Here is a 14,485-nt window from a genome sequence, read left to right as displayed (position 1 = left end):
TTATCAATGCAGCAGTCACAGCTTTGAAAATATCTATACTAAATCTGTCTATCTAAATGTTTCTTTCTATCACATTAACGGGCAGGAGGTGATCATGGCTAAGGTGACAAAGGGTCCACAGTAGATCTCATATCACTATTAACAGATGTTTCAGTCTGACTTCTCTTCACTACTGCCTGCAGCTCTCTCGCACAATCTGAGTATATGTAGAAATTTTCCAGGGGCTGTCCCATGTGTATGTACCTTAAAACCACTTTTCTTGGCTTGCAGAGTCTGGATTTTGCTGAAGAGAAAATTGTAAAGGAAGCTGCTGTCTCTTTTCCTGCTAACAGAGACAGTTTGCTATTATCCAGCTTTTACATTTTCTTTTTAAAAGTTTTCATTCATCTTGTAGAAGGAAAAGAGATACACAGGAATACTAGAATTGTCTTCACTTTACTATTTATTATTCAGTGTGCTTTGTCACATCCTCTGTTATTCATCTTCCCTTTAAAGTCCTTTTAATCCTAGCCTTTTTAGTTTTGCTTACCACAAATTTAATTTGATATTCCAAATCACTTTTGACATCCACTTTGATATCCATGTGTTGTCCCACATCTTTCTGAAATACACTAACAAGAAATGAATGCACTATTCCTTGTGAGCACATAAAATTGAGTTATATAATACTTAGTTATGTATTCTGCTTTTTGCTTTTTCATCTACCTGCTTTTATATTAGCAATATATATTAAGCAAATGTTTCCTTTGAGGGTGTACATGATGTTTTTAAAATCTTCCTGATTTTCCATACCTTGTTTAGACCTGGAATGAGGTACAAGGTGTTTTGTTATCATATGTATGATTTTTTTAATTCTAAACCATATTATCTGGACCTTGAAATCTTTACAGAAGTTAATAAGCACAAAGGGATGGAACAGTTACCAAATATATACACCTACACTGTAGTCATTTACATTTGAGCTTGACTGTCATATTGTCAATGGACAGCTCATTTAATCACAAAACAGATGTTTAAAAATACGGGTTTTTTTTGATAAATTATTTTGTATAACAGAAAATTACCCTCAATATTTGTACAAACAGCAACACCAAACCTACTGAAAATTACATGAGCTGCTGAACAAGGCTCTGAGTACTCATTAACTCCTGAATTATCTTTCATAACCTTGATTACACTACAGATGTGATGATTTGAAGAAAGATTTAGAAACAATTACTTATACATACAGACCCACTGGCTTCAAATCCTTTGTTCATTAATGTCAGTCATGGCATAAAATGTTCCCTTAGGTTGGGTCTTCATCATGCAGTTGAGTCCTATGTAGAAATACCTGAATTAACACCATCTGAACATGGTATAACTCAGCAGTTGTCACTGAACTTTGCATAAGAACACTAGTTCAGTCCTAACTAGCATGGTTGTAGAATGATTACGTTCTCTGCTTAAAAGCCTTGTGAAGGTTTTCTACCAGGGTTGGTTTGTTCAGGTAGCCTGCTACATTAGCAATGCAATAATACTTTCAGTCCTGAAGCAAGATTTATTACCGCTGGCTCTTGTTTTCTGCCCTACATTCTATATACCTAGCGGAAAATTCATATTTTGACTAATGAGCAACCTTTTAAAAGCGATGGTATTATCTGAGTATAATCAATTCCTCAGCGTGAAAAATGAAGACTCAGACTATAAAGGATTCATATCATACCAAGTCGTCACCCTTCCTCTGTCCTGGAATATTATTGCATTCTGAACAAAACAAAGAATAAAAAAACCACCAGGGGTACATATCCATATGTGAGGTATAACTCTGTTTTTTTTTTTAGTCGCTCAGTGACTGCTCCCTCAAGGAATCTGTAATGGAATGCAGACTATTTTGGGGGATGGGGGGGTGTTAAGGGGTGGTAGTGTGGGGGTGTGTGTGTGTTTCTTTGTTTGTTTGGGCTTCTTGGTTTTATTTCTTTATTCTTTTGCATACCAATTAAAAATTTCAATCCGGAGAATCCAGGTGGTAATCAAGCTGGTATGAAATTGTTTCCACGGAATAATTTCAATGGAAGTTACATGGTAATCACCACTCTGACATTAGCATTAACAGCAGGGATAGGGACTGAAGTCACTGGCCCTAGTCCAAGATGACCCTATTTCCTACCTGAAGAAGCAGAATAATACTTTTTGAATTTGACATTCATACACATTTGTAGCAGTGAGCACTTAAAAAAACCCCAAAAGTAAACACCTGGCTTTGAGATCAAGTCAGATCTATGAATGTTTTAAAATGCTAACCTTTTACTTACAGAAAAGCTATGTTACAATATTAATTTCCTAAACTTCACACAGCAGTTTAATTACCTTTGGAGATACAAATTAATGCATTTTAATGAAAATCTTATTCTGGGCCTTGGCCTGTATCTCAGAAAAGAAGGACAATATAAGACATCTTTGCACTCTAGTCCTGCTGCAGAACTAATACTGATCTTCTTTATACATAGGAATGGGGTTTTTTGCAAGCATCAGTGACCTTTCTGGTTTACACTAGCTGTGAGCTACAACAGCACAAGTTCGTTCCCTTTCACTGGTCACATACATAAATCCCAGAAAAGGATTGCTTAGGCAAATGTTTAGAGTAGGCTGGGGTGGGGAAAGACCTTGGGAGGGGACATAGCCAGGACAGCTGACCCAAACCAACCAAAGGGATACTCCGTACCATAGGACATCTGGTCAGCAATAAAAGCTAAGAGAAAGGAGGAGGAACGGTTGGGAATTCATTATTTATGATGTTTGTCTTCCGGAACAACTCCATGTACTGAAGCCTTGCTTCCCAGGAGGTGGCTGGACATCCCCTGCTAATGGGAAGCAGAGAATAACATCTTTTGTTTTCCTTTGCTTCTGCACACAGCCTTTGCTATTGCTTTATCGCACTGGCTTTATCTTGAGCCTGGAGGTTTTTTCCATCATATTTTCTCCTCCCCTGTCCTGCTGAGAAGGGGAGTGATCAAGTGGCTTGGTGGGCACCTGGCATCCAGCCAAGGTCAACTCACCACAGTGTCATATTCACTTTCAGCTCCTCTATCAGTCTATTTGGCCATTGTATACTTCTTCAGTTTCCACATGAGACTGTTGCAGAAATGGCCTCAAGAGCCTTTCAGAAGTTGTGATATTCCTGTTGTTGTTTCCTTCTCTCTGCAGGCAGCCATTTAACTGTAAAAAGCACTTATATTGGTCAAGGAAGATTGCTTTTGGTAAATTTGATTACCTTCCTGTCTGTCACACATTTGTAATCCATCCTGGATTTCAAAACGACATGCTTCATGGTCTTTTCAAGAACTGAGAGGAAGATGACATGCCTTTAGTTTTACTGGTCTGATTTCTTGCCTTAGTGAAGCATGCAACATGAGCCATTTGCTTAGACATTTGTGACCTCACTCAATAACCATGATGTTTCACAGATGATAACAGCCTTGCAGCTTCATCAGAAGCTCTTTTAACACACTCTGGTGAACACCGCTCTGCCCAACAAATGCAAATCCACCTACCTTCCCCAAGTAGTCCCAAATCTGTTCCTCTCCACTGTTGGCTGTTTTGCTCTTTCCCAAAATATATTTTTTGACACAAAGAGCTGAGTTTGAGTTTTTCTGGGGATTACCGTCGAGAAGGGTTGAGTACTTGAGCCTTTATTTTAACTCTTACCAGGCTGCCTTTTCCATTCAGCAGTGGACCCATATTTTCTCTGAACTTCCATTTCCTTTTAGTTAGCTTATAGAATTTCCATCTTGTTACTGATTATGTCCCTTACTAGTTTTACCTTTGTCTTGGTTTGGCCTTCTAATTTCTATCTTAAGTGGTGAAGCAATGCTTTTATTCCCTTCCTTTGTTGCCTCTCCTTTTTAACATTTATGTTCTCTTAAAAAAGCCCCAACAAACAAAACCAAAAAAGCCAAACACAACAAAACAAAACTGCCCCAAATCTTCTGCTCTTTAAAACCTTCTTACTTAAACCCCCTCAGTGTTCAGCTGAAAATTCTGATCTTCCTATACAATGAGATTGTTTCTTCCTGACAGCTTTGTAAATGCCCTTTAATAACTGGATAGATCTTTTGGGCCACCTTTTCCTTCCTGGTTAATTTCCAAAAGATTCTGCCTATCTGTTCCCTAAATAAGGGAGTATGCTTCCAAAGTCTTAGTGCAGTTGCTTACCTTTCACATTGTAGTCACTAGAAGTGAAGATACCATTTATGATCATATTTACTATTTCTTTGGGAGAAAAAGTTCAAGATGAGCTTTAATCCTCACTAGCCACTCATTGCTTGATTGAGATAATTGTTAGCAAGGCAACCTGGAATCCTGATTGCTTTCACAATGTGATGCTACCCTGCCTGCAGAAGTCTGACCAGCTGGACACCCTGGCATGAGGATGAGGGCCTTTTACAGGGCAACTTTTGCTCTTTATCTCTAGAAAGCCACATCCATTTCATCTTCTTGCTCATATGGCATGTAACAAATCTTCAATTTTACTGTTCCCTCAAATCTAGTCCTAAGTATTCAACAGATTCTTCCCTAATTTCATAGTGAAGCACTGTGCAGTCAAGGGGCTCCTTTACAGAAAGGTAAATCTCTTTCCTCTTCTTTGCCTATCCTTCCTGAATATATCATACCAATTCATGGCAATGTTATGGTCATCCTGCCACACCAGTCCCCTGTGATTAAGAGTGACTCATAGCTGTCTGATGGTGCACAACCTCCCAGTTCTTGTTTGTTGCTCATGCACTTTATATTAGTTTAATGATAATTTTTCAAAGCAGCTTGAGAAAAGCTTCTGAACTCCCTCCCTTTCTGAGAGGAATTGTGAAACTCTTACTGTTTTTTGGTCATGTTTTAATAAGTTACTCTAGGGCTTTAGTCCTCACTCCCAGTAAACAGTTAAAAGTCTTTGCACTGGGTTAACATGTTTGTACACAAATATGTTCTCCCCACTTTTTATTAGGTGTACTCTATCTCTTCCCAGTCATCCCCTCAATCATCAAAGGAAGCACAATTACCAAAGAAGCCAAAACTTTTTTAGTGACAGTGGATACACAGTCAGCTGTTAGCCTGCCAGCTGTGTCTGCTCCCTTTTAGGCCTCCTTAATCAGGCATTACAGAAAAAAAAAAAAAAAAAAAAAAAAAAAAAAAGACTCAGGAATCTGTTGCTTTCACCCTTACCCCCAGAGACTTGTGATCTACTCAGGCTTTTCTCCATGTACATCACTGGTTCCCATATGAATGATCAGAAAGGCATAATAAGTGGACCATGATGATTGACTAAATGATCATCAGGATTGTGGATTTTTGCAAAGTGGCAGACTTCCCTGGAATGAAAGATTGCAGGTACCTCTGCGCCACTTAGAATGAAATCACCAATGGCTAACATTTCTGAGTTCTTGGCACTGATTTCCCATCCAAAGGCCTAAATTACACAGCCAAGATAAATCTGAAAAATGGAACTTACTCTTCCCAGTCAGTTCTAAGGCCCTTGATCTGCTTTCTAGGTTTCCTTTCACCAAGGAACGTGGTTAGAAGTGGAGTTTAGAAAGGAGAAAGGACAGACTGTGGTGATCAGGCATAAGGCACAGTCAGTCAGACATACTTATCAGCAAGCTGTTTACGTGTGACTGACCCTTTTACCTTCTTTTACCTCTGTTTTCCTATGCTGGCTCCTCCCCAAACCACCTGATCTCTTCCTTTTCCTGCCTTTGGTCCCTTTCCCTAAACACCCCATAATAAGTGTTGGTACAATCTCAAGACTGTCTTCCCCAGCATCCTGTAAGAAGTACACACTCCTTAGGCAGTAACCTCCCTCAGTCTGTAAAGTGGAGAGCAGCCCCCAGCTCTCATTGATGCATCTTGTCTTTCACAGCTGGGCAATGGGCATACACCCAGGACAACTCGGGCCAGGGTGCTCGGGTGGCTCCAGTTAGCTTATCAAGTATTCTTCAGCTGTCATTATGCTCTGTGTTCCCTCGTGTTTACTGAAAGGAGCTTTTAATCACATAATCTAACATAGACAAACTAACAGTTCAAATCTGGAGGTAGCCTTTCTTCTGCTACAAGAAATCACAATTATCCATAGAGTTCTTCGTGTTAGCCATACCCTTCCTCTCATCTGTACAAAGTTTAGGCTCTTATTTATGCAATTTCTTGTTCATCTCCTGTTTGTCATCCCAGGTGCAATGAATGCTGCTCAATTTCTTCTCTAATGCAATGCCAGGTGAAGGAACAACACCTGCATCAGAGGTCATGTCCTACAGGTGAGATCACCACCGTTGTTTTCAACCCCAGGGAGGAACACCAGGTATTTTCTAAAGCATGAGACCTGAATGGTGACACCCGGCATAAGATCTTTATTAGTAGTGGCTAATCAAAGGACTTGGTTTGGCTGTGCTACTAAGGCTGGGGATCATGTCCTTTGGTGATAGCCACCACTACAGTTTTTTTCTGTGATTGGCACCTGCCTCTGGATCTCTTTTGCTTTACCGGTATGCTGACTGCCATGGTAACTGTGTTTCTCATGCTTATACATAAAGTTTGCATCAGTCCTGGTCATTGATATTCTTTGCTGCTAGATAAGTAGGAAGTCAGCTGTAAGTTTGCTCTGCAAGATTCTCTGCTTGGCAGGAAATTTCTGTCTGCTAGTTACTCTCCTTGATTAATTTTTCTTGTAGTCTTCGGTACTGCCATACACTGGTTCTTCCACATAGCTAGTCTGAAAACTTCTGATAATACATGAGAGAAGTAAACATTGGTAAAAAGAATAATCCATAGAAAAGGCAAATTACCACTGACGATCTCTCCAGTACAAGTGTTTTAACTTTGTGTTTGCACAGTAGTTTTTTCATGTCTGTCTTTGCTATTAGGTGTAACAAGCTCTATATCAAAATTTTCTGCCAGCATACCTATGCCAGTTAGGACTGTGGGGGGAAAAAAAGTCCTACATAAGTATACATACACACATAACACTGCTTTGTTGGAGAAATTCTTTGTAAAGGCACAGAAGTTGTAGCCGTACTAGTACAGTAAATCCTGCCCAGCACTATAATATAATTAAGCATGTTTCAACCCTTGCCTAAGACATTTATTGTACTCCAACTAGCATTTTCCTGAACAATTCCCAGGAACAATCTGTTATTTAAAATGTACAGGGACCATCTCCAATACGGTTTTGCATACAACCATCATAGTGTGGAGGCAAAGTTCATTACCTTAGATGTGGACTGTTCTGTGCCAAGTAGCCTCTGCCCAGCAGCATTCCCAAGCATGCTTGGTAGAATATCTGTAGCCAAAAATGCAAAAGAAAAACCAAAAAGAGTATTCTTGCTGATCTAATTTTAAAGTCTTTTTTTATTATTTTTAAATTCCCTGTTGGCATAGACTATGCCATCATTAGCTGGGTTCTGTCAAAATGGCTAATCTGACAAAAGACACTTTTGAGAGTTAGGAAAATCCAAGTAAGAAATTCTTTATGATATAGCAGTAACATTTGCAGACAACCACTTTTATGTTTGAAAACATCATCCTTTCTTTGTGTGGCAACAGGGAAACAGGTTTTGATCTGACTGTTAAAACTACCAGCAGCTGTAAAGCAGGAATTAGAACAAGAAATAAGAGTTTGTGTTGAGTTGTTTGTTTATAGGAGTCTGTCTTAAGAGCACGATGAGTTCCATGCAACATCTGGGCTTTCTAGCAGATTTGGCAATACTTACAGCTTATAAGGGACTGCTTAGAAAAAATATATTTTTATTAATAGTATTTTATTTCTATTTTATACCCATCTATGTTTTGAATCAGACAGACCATTCACTAATAAATTAATTTATTCCATTTAGAAGTTTTCCTTCATCACTTAAAAAACCTTCAACAATGCGTGGAAAGAAACACTTTTCTAAGAAAAAAACCCCAAAATTTAAGATGAGCAGGCCGTGATTGTAGCCTCTGTATTTGACTGTCATAAACTTAATTCCTTTGCTGAAATGTTTTCAGCATCTGCTGAAATTACTGAAAATGGACAAAACCACTTTTTCCTAGAAATCAGTGGCTACTGAGAGAGACATTTTCCATTTATTATTTTATCTATTGCTTTTATGAAAGGAGTGAAACAGCAAAATATTTTATATAATATGTAGTTGAATTTTAGAACCCTATCTTAACAATAAGTTAAAATATTTTCAAATGAATGTGTTAAATGTTCATTTGATGCAAATGAAGAAACAAAAGCAATCATTGACTGAGGATGATTTGACCTTAAATTCTATACTCAAAACCAACAGATTTTGTAAGTTTTGAGAAAAATACATGAATAAATCACAGCAAGGGTGGGAATGTGGGGTTTTAGTACTGAAACAGAATATCTTCTAAGGATTTTTTCAGGCATAAATCCAGTCATTAAGGAAAGAACTTAAAAGTTATTGAAAACAAAAATAATTCATGTGAAGACCCTATTTTGGGCACCATTCTACTAGCAAAAGAACATTCTGTTTAACAAAAAATTGACAGTGTAATTCCTATTATACATAATTAATTACAGAGTTCCATTCAAACTCCATCTATATTACATATATCACACTAAATTAGCCATAAGAAATGGAGAATTTATACTGAATATTGTTTCATATATTTTTTAGAATAAACATTATTTTTACTACGTTATCTGATAGTGCTTCTTGTTGAAATACAGTTAAAAGGAACTGGAAAATAGATCATGATTTCAGTTTGTATTTGTTATTGTAGAAGGGCCTGAATTTAAGATACTAGCTTGTGTCAAACAAGACATACATCTATACTAACTATATTTTTCTTCTTTTAGAAAATGCAAAAGTACTGACAGATTTCAGTGGAATAGTTAGGTGAAAAATTTTGTCTGAACCAGATTTTTCCTACCTCTCAGACAGGGACAGGGCAGCTGGAGGGCACCAAGGCAGCCCCAGGTGTCAGGCACCTCCCTGGGGACAGGAATGGGCCAAGGTCAGGCTGGGACATGGGTCCACAGTGTGCCCAGCTCAGTGGGCTGGGCTGTGGGGAGCTGAGGCAGGGGCTGAGATGGGGTCCTGGGCTGTGGGAAGGGTGAGGAGTAGGTACTAGGGGGTTGAGCAGGAACTTAAGGTTCTGAGAGTTTTCTCAGACAGCTTCTCAAATTGCTTTATTTCTGGAAACTGCTCTCAATGGTACACATGTCTGTTGTCCACAATGGCCCTCAGCCCTTTTTTTTATTTCTTCATAACCACTGTCATACCAGTGCCCTGAATTGCATGGGTCTGGCTGACTGCTGTGCTAACTGCAGAACTTTGCTTCTATTGAATCCTGTCCTGCTCATTTCACACCCTTGCTCCGACTGCTCAGGACCTCTCTGGATCCATGCTTGTTCTTTGAGGAGCTTAAAACTCTCACCCAAATTGCTCTAAAATGGAAGTATGGTGCTTTGTTCCATGTCATTAATGAATTGGACTGGACCCACAGGTACCCTGGCAAGCATTGGTGGTACTTCACTACAGCTGGGCAATGAGCTACTGGTAACTACTCTCTAAGTACATTTTTATCAAAGATGAATTAATATAACTGTAATTTATTCCAGCCTTTCCTTTTACTGATGGGCACTTTACTCAGTTTCTGGGAAAGACTGTTCCCATATTTCTTATTCCTAAAAATGCATCAAGCATTAACATGAAGGGCTGAGTGGCAAAGGTGATGAGGAAATGGTGGTAGAATATGTCTGTGTTATGTGTTATTGTAATTTAAAATGGAGCTTTACTTACTTAATCCTCCTTAAATTTTCTTCATGGTGTTATTGATAATATTATTTAGCTTTTTGTGACTTTTTTGTCATCCTAAGACAACAATACCATCCTTGTGTGTGCTTCCACTGCTGCATTTCAAATTTTGGTCCTTGTTGCAGTGTAGTCCCCAGAGCAGACTGGCATGACAGTGACTGTGTCTTTGCAACCTTTTGTGGATAGCTGAATACAAAGAGGTCTAGTCAAGGTTGGGAGCTTAGAGAACAATGACCTATTTGTCCATAAAAGAAAATTCCTCTTTCTTGAAGAGTTTATGCTTCCTGAGTACTCAAATTTTTATTTCAGTTGTAGTGATTTCTAATGTGTCTGTAAAGAAAAGATGAGACACTACAGAAGTTGGTGTTAAATATTAAGTTCAATGGACTGGATCTCATTAACAAGAAGAATATCTTACAAACACAAGTGCAATCACCTCATATACATACAGATGCACAAATATTTTACACTTATAATTTGGGGAGAAGAAGGCAGCGTTACTTTGAGATTAGCCACACAAATCTTGAAAATTTTTTGCTATTTATGAGACAAAAAATATTTTTGAAACAACCTTTTACTCTCATTAAAAGCAATTATAATACCTCACCCCATAAGGCAAGATGGACTTCTTCCTGAATTGGACTTTTACACATTGACAAAAATACACATTTTTGCTGTCCCTTCTTAGGGTTTTATAGCCATTTCTATGTATTCAAGTCCTTTAAGAGAAAAAGCAAAACTATTTGCTTTCTCAGTTCTAATCAAGTCTATTAGCTGACTTCTTATCACTATAAAACATTATCCAAAGTAATCATTTACTTTGCTGAATGTTCAAATAAAATTTGACTCATTCTACAGAACTACTGTTCTCTTCTGTGGGAGGAAGAAATACGGAACATGCTGACACTTTAAGAAAAAATCAAAATCCTTTAACCCCTTTATTCTGGAATTTGATAGCTGTAGTCTGCAGTGAGGAAAGAAGCACAGAGATTAATTTTATCAAGCTGCATTCTCTTCTTTGCCATGAAATGAGAACTGAAAGTTACATTTCTCTAAGTTCCTTGTGACCTCTTCCAGTTATTTGGTTGGGATTTTCTTCCTTGCTTAAAGAATGTCACATACTTCAGACAAAATCCCTTCAGGGTAAACGTCTTTCAGGCAAAGACCTTTGACTGGCCAGCTGATAGCAAAGCCCCTACAGAAGTCATATGGCCAAAATACTGAATGTGCAAAATCTATGTAAACCATGCAGAACTTGGGAAGTCAGGCAGTTTATAACTGACTAAACCAACAGTAATTTATAAGCTTTGTGTATTTGTGATTCAGAAGAACATGCTGGGTTGTAAGAAATGAAGAAGAGATGGAGTAGACAGCCCTGCTGAATGCATCTCAAAACCTTTTTGCTACCTTTTTCTATCTTTATGTGGCTAAATATTTTTTCTCTGGTACTTCTACCTCATATTACAAACTATTTTGAGGATTTATTTTAAAGTGTTGTCCTGTTTATAAACTTTTGTCATCCATGAACTCCAATTTCTTTTGAAACCCACCACAGTCAAGCGGTGGGCAATGTTATCTCTGTGTAAAGACTCTCCATTATTTCTCCTTTCACCAATATTCCAAGAGACCTTTTCCATATAGGAAACAATCAAACGAGCAAAGAAAAAACAGCAAATCCATAAAATAAACTTTCTGAGTACATTCTATAGACTACTGCATAAACAAGTGCCAGTGTTAGTAACAAGCTACAGTTAACTGTGTTAACTTGGCAAAGCTCTGAAAAGGAGACTTTTGACACTTTGTCTGAACTACTATTATTTTTTCCAGATCTTTAATTTGGTTTATTTAGCTGTAACAACAACAGAAAAAACAACATATCAAACAGGTGGTTATTGACTAATTGCTGTATTTTTTTCTTAGATTTGTACAATTGTTTGGTATAACTACAATTTTTAAATAGACAGTTGTAACAAGTTGCTATTCCCAAGGCTATAAACAGGTCACCAATAGTCCATTATTTATGGCTAAAGAAATGCAGACTTGATAACTGGAAGAAAACCAGTTTAAGGGCAAAGGGAGCAAGAAACAATCATCTAACCCAGGGGTCCTCAAACTTAGTAAACAGGGGGCTGGCGTGAGGCTGAAGTGGTAGGCAGTCATCTGTGGCTGCTTAGTTTCCCCCCACAACCCCCAGCGGGGGGGGGGGGGGGGGGGGGGCGGGGGGGTGTCTGTAAATACCGGGGGCTGAATTGAGGACCCTGGGGGGGCATATCCAGCCGTGGGCCGTAGTTTGAGGACCCCTGAATTCTAACACATGCAAAAGACTCCATACACAATGAATTACACCATATAGCAAGGAGTAGCAGTTCAATGAAGTATGTTAGAAAATGGATATGAATAGCCCCAGGTGGGTCCTGGAGTAAGGAGGAGGAAATTATCAATCTCCTCCCAGAAAACAGGAGGAGGAAACTCAGTCATCAACACAACACTCCCTAGCTCTTCACTTGAGGCTGACTGTTGAGTGTTTAATCATACAGTCCTCCTGTCTGTCCTCTCCTTGCTTTGTCTCTAGAAAGAGCCTAGAGCCTCCCTTAGAGGAATAGAGATGCAGAGGAAGGGTGAGCATAACACTATGGAAACTGTGGTAGTTACTAGGATTTTTTTAAATATTAATTTTACCTGTATTATTGACAAAGTTTGTATTGGTAAGATACTATGTCCTCTTAGTGGTAGCAGCTTTGTATGTGGATGTCCTGGTTTCAGCTGAGATAGAGTTCATTTTCTTCTTAGTAGCTGTTACAGTGCTGTGGTTTGGATTTATTATGAGGATAATGTTGATAACTCACTGATGTTTTAGTTGTTGTTAAGTAGTGCTTACTCTAAATCAAGGACTTTTCAAGTTTCCCATGCTCTGCCAGTGAACAGGTGCACAAGAAGCCAGGAGGGAGCAAAGCCAGGGCAGATTACCTGAACTAGCCAAAGTCATATTCCATACCATAGAACATTATGCTAAGTGTATAAACCGGGGGCAGTTGGCTGGGAACTGCTGATCGCTGCTCAGGGTCTGGCTGGGCATCAGTCAGCGAGTGGTGATTAATTCTATTGTGCATCACTTGTGGTATTTTTTCCCCTTGGGTTTTATTCCTCTGTCTCCTCTTCATTACAATGATTGCTGTTATTGTTGCTGGTATTGTTAGCAATATTATTATTTTTACTTTATTTCAACTATTAAACTGTGCTTATCACAACCAATGAGTTTTACCTTTTTCCAGTTCTCCTTCCCATCCCATCAGGAGGGGCAGAGGCAGGCTGAGCAAGCGACTGTGTGGCACTTAGTTGCTGGATGGGGTTAAACTGTGACACTGGATTATTGGTAACTGCTTATAGTATCTTACTTAGACCTCAGATTTAAGGTAGACCACTAGTAAACTCTTGGCTTTCTATATAAAATGGGTTCCCCCTTTTGGCCATAATTACCTTCTGAGTATAAAACCACATAAAGAGTATATGATAGAAGTGAAATTTTCAGAAAAGGTTTTGAGCCTTTACTAAAGAGTGCATTATCTTAGTGAGTCTGTGGAGAAAGGGGTTCTTCATCTCTATAAAACTTACTCATTTAACTTTCATAAATTAATTTTCCTCTTAAAATGCCAGTGAGAACTGATAGTGAATGTTATTTTTAAACATTTTTTTCACTGAAATGAAAACTGTTCAAGAGAAAGATCTGTTTTCCAAAAAAAACCATTACCTATAAATCTGGGTTTATAAATCACAGATAATAACAACATAAATTATATTTACGTATGTAGAAATAAAAAGGAAGGAAAGGAGGGAAGGAGAGGGAGGATGGGGGAAGTCTTAATAGTTTGCAACATTTACAAAGTCAAATACACAAGTTAGAAAATTCTGCTGTTAAGACTTTCTGCACAAACACAACTCTCTTCCCTCCTGTCTTATATATGTAATTACTAGTAATATAATCATGCAGAGAGTTTTTCTTCCCCTGCAGGATCTTGCCTTGTACACTCCACAGAATGCTGAACAAAGCCAGAAGAATTGTGAAGAGGTAAATTAAGCAAGACAATTTCTACTAAAAGATTAAAACAGTTCAACATCTTGTGGCATATTATTTATACACATCTAGGTACCTAATAAGATTTGGACTCCTGCACAGTATGCCTGGCTTCCTTATATAATCAGAAGAGCTATATTCAGCAGGAGGTCTACAAAATCAAATATTCTGGGTAACAAGCACCAAAAGTTAGCTTAACAGCAAATAGGTTGGAGAAAAATATACCTTGAGCTCCACTTCTCCCAGTCATCTTACTCTATATTGCAGGTGAATTACCACCTCTAACAGATAATCACATCCTTGATATCTATTTTTGAGTTTTACATATAGGTTTATTGTCTCTCCCAGTAACAGCTGGAGACAGAACAGTAATAGTGATGTCTGCAGACTTCTTTTTATTTTATAACTTAGTGGTGAGATCTTGAGTTCAGTTATTTCAAAGATTATTGCATGATGATAGGGCTAGAGCACTTATGGGAGAATTTGTGGAAGGGGCTGAAGTGGTTACCTCATAGAGTCTTCCAGGACCAGCCAGACTGACACAGGAACAGACCGTTAGACCAATAGTGTTGGGGAAAACTATTGTCTTTAGACACTAATGCCCTCAGGATGAACA

Source organism: Falco peregrinus, chromosome 4, assembly GCF_023634155.1.
Source record: "Falco peregrinus isolate bFalPer1 chromosome 4, bFalPer1.pri, whole genome shotgun sequence".
In the NCBI taxonomy this organism is placed as follows: Eukaryota; Metazoa; Chordata; class Aves; order Falconiformes; family Falconidae; genus Falco; species Falco peregrinus.
This window is presented reverse-complemented; position numbering follows the sequence as displayed.